Here is a 3,693-nt window from a genome sequence, read left to right on the forward strand (position 1 = left end):
GAGGTCTACGCATCATGCCCCTACGATTTTCTGCTCCTAACATAGCTGCAATGGGTACTGTCAAGATCTAACCATTTCAACTACTATAGACTAAAAACCTTCTACACAGCAAAGGAAACTCTCAACAAAATGAAAAGACAACCTACAATACATGAAAAAATATTTACAAATCAGATATCTATCTGATAAGGTGTTCATATTCAAAATATATAAATAAAATATAAGTATATAAGAACTCATACAACTCAATAGCAAAAAACCAAACAATCCAATTAAAAAGTGAACAGAGGAACTGAATAAACATTTTTTCAAAAAAGACATGTAGTCCATGGCCATGCCACCTTGAACATGCCCGATCTCGTCTGATCTCAAAAGCTAAGCAGGGTTGGGCCTGGTTAGTACTTGGACGGGAGACCACCTAGGAATACCAAGTACTGTAAGCGTTAAAAAAAAAAAAAAAAAGACATGCAGATGGCCAACAGGTACCTGATAAGCACCACTAATCATCAAAGAAATGCGAATTAAAACCACAGTCAACTTACACCTGTTAGAATGGCTATCATCAAAAAGACAAGAGACAACAAATGCAAATGAGGACATGGAGAAAAGTGCTCTGTTGGTGAGAATGTAAATTGGTGTAGCCACTATGGAAGTAGTACGGAGGTTCCTCAAAAAATTAAAAATAAGAAGAGATACTACACTCAATCTTAACCAAAAGGCCCAGAAGCGATAAAAAATTAAAAATAGAAATACTGTATGATCCAGCAATCCCACTTCCAGTATATATCCAAAGGAAATAAAATTACTATCTCAAAAAGATCTCTGCACCCTTATGTTCACTGCTGCATTATTTACAATAGCCAATAAATGGAAACAACCTAAGTGTTCATCAACAGATGAGTGGATAAAGAAAAAAATATATATATCATTATATGTGTTATATATATATTAGTATATGATATATGTATCACTTTATATATTATTTAGCCATAAAAAATAAAGAAATCCTAATATTCATGAAAGCATGAGTGGACCTCAAGTGCATTATGCTACGTGAAATAAATCCAGAAAAGACAAATACTGCATAATCTTTTTTATATGTTGAATTAAAAAAAAAAAATTGAACTCATAGATAAAGAGAGCAGATTATTGTTTGCCAGAGGTAGAGGATGGGAGGGTGGGTGGGATGGGTGAAGGAGGTCAGCAGGTACTAACTTCCAGTTATAAGATAAATAAGACCTGAGACTGTAATGAACAGCATGGTGATCATGGTTAACAATACTGCATCGTATATTTGAAAGTTGCTAAGAAAGTCAATCTTAAAAGCTCTCATCACAAGAAAAAAATTATAACTATGTGAGGTGATGGATATTAACTAAACTTATTGTGGTCATCGTTTTGCAAGATAGACGTGTTTCAAATCATTATGTTGTACACTTTGGACTAATACAACGTTATATGTCAGTTATACCGCAATAAAACTGAAGGAAAACTACCCAATGCCTTAAATTTTGCTCTTTGAAAAATGATCTCTTAAACTGATAAATTCTCTAAGGAAAACCAGGGACTTTGAGTAGCAAAACAATTTAAATTAAAAGTTTATAAAGCTAATTGAATCAAATTTTTCATTGGGTTCATAAGAGATGAAGGCCTTATCTAGTTTGCCCCCTTGGATAGATAGATGCATTACAGAGAAACCAATAGATGCTTGTGAGAGACCAAACAGCCTGGCTGAATGCTTCTTCTATCCATTCCTAAACTCATAGGAAACTTTAACACTTAAACTTCAATAACTGTCAGACTTCCTCTGCATAAAATAATCTTATGCCAAACCCTACTATTTTTAATACTGAAGATTATCAATTATGGAAAATTGATACTATTAAAAGATTAAAAATTATATATCCAGTAATTAGGCATTAGTTAAATTATGGTATATCTAGACTGTTAAATATTGTAATTATATGCATCAAGGATTTAAAAAACAAAAAGATCTAACAATTTCAGAGATGATGCTGATCCAGAAGTCTTTCTTTGTTAAATAATTTCTGAGGTATTAGCTATTCCCTATTTATTGCAGTATTTCTTCCTTCCTTTATGATTAAGCTCAAGAAACTCTGCAAATGTCCCTATACCCAGCAACCTCTGTTTTTTGGATTTGCTTAAGAGACGTCTTGAAATTTTAACATTTCTTTCCTTTAAAAAACATTATTATAACCAAAAAGAATGGGCAACTTGTTTTCACAGTGAATTACCTATCTCTTGTCTTTTTCTCCAGAACCTTAATTATATCTGCCAAGGAAAGATGAGTCAGGAACATCTTTTTAATGCCCAAATAGCTGGAATATCCTGCTTTGGAGGTATTCCATATACTAGGTCGAACCTTATGACATTGCCAATATTTTGCCATCTTTTATTTATAAAGATGGTAGTTTTATTTGGTAGAACCTAAGACGTCTTTTCTCCCCATGTCTGGTAAGAGTTAGCTGGCCTTTCAGATGTGGGCAGAAGAGAGGGGCTTCCCCTGGTCTTCCCCCTCTCCCATCTCTGTGCCAACAAAGAAGTGGTAAGGGTTAATGCTAGCTTGTCTCTTACTTAGCTCAGTAAGTACAGAGTGAATGTCTCCAGGGGGCTTCACTTTATAGACAAATGTGCCAATTTTGGATTTTTAACTGTCGCATCTTTTCAATAGCTCACCATTTTATTATTGCTTCTTCTCACACCTGTCCTCCGCAGATCTCATTCAGTTTATTGGCCTTTGTACTTTTAGAAGGCAATCAAAACCATGCTTTTAAGAAACCTCTAACAATCAGCACATGGCTTCAGTCATTCTGCGTCTTCACTTAATAGTATCATAAAAGATTTTCTTTTCAGTCAAAGCTAATGGAAATAATATGTGGTAGGAATTACGCAAATCTAGTTGGTGAATATCTAGGAATGCTTTTATGATTTAATAATAGCAAAGGTGGTGTGCCTTGTATTCTGCACAGGGTTCCCTTCTTCCCAGAAGGTAGAGTGACTTTAGGAAAATGTGAAAAACCTATAGGTGCTCAGCATTGGTAGAAGAATAGGAGAACAATAACTTCTATGCCTATCTTCTGCCACTTACCTGCTTTTATACCTGTTCACTACCCTGTGATTCTCTGCCTATTATAATAATAAAACGCGAGACCAGGAAGTGACCTTAAGTCATCTAGGACATGGTTGTTGACACTTGCAAATCAGATGAAAATTATGGATTCTCTACCTAGAAGAGTGAAATTGTGTAATCACTACATTTTAAATTTGCTTTTAGAAGTCTTACATAGCTCTTACAGAATCTGTGGACACCAAGTTAAGAATCCATGGCTCAGGAGTCTTACCACCTTATTTACATGTGGGAAAATTGACACCAGGCAGATGTAATGATATGTCCCAGAATATAAAACTTTCAATCATAAATTGGAGAGAGACTCAAACTCAGTTCTAGTATTTCCACTTTTAGTTCTATTTCTTTGAGTGTCAGGTTATATGCCTCATTTTCATTCTGTTTCTTATATGCAGAACTCCATAAAACCAAACTATAGGAGGAGGTAGGAGAAGTTGACAGAAGGGGAGTTTTGTGAGATGCCCCACTTGAAAACACTGCTACTAGGAAATGCAGGCAGAGACTATACCAAAAACATTAATGAACTTAGTCAATTTGTTGAAAAA

General features: G+C 34.7%; 1 pseudogene; it reads left to right on the top strand.

Moving 5' to 3' along the window:
- The first annotated feature begins 324 nt into the window (after window positions 1–324).
- Window positions 325–443, top strand: LOC111732002 (annotated as a pseudogene).
- The last annotated feature ends 3,250 nt before the right edge of the window (window positions 444–3,693 follow it).

The sequence above is a fragment of the Pteropus vampyrus genome, unplaced genomic scaffold, assembly GCF_000151845.1.
Source record: "Pteropus vampyrus isolate Shadow unplaced genomic scaffold, Pvam_2.0 Scaffold11, whole genome shotgun sequence".
Lineage (NCBI taxonomy): Eukaryota > Metazoa > Chordata > Mammalia > Chiroptera > Pteropodidae > Pteropus > Pteropus vampyrus.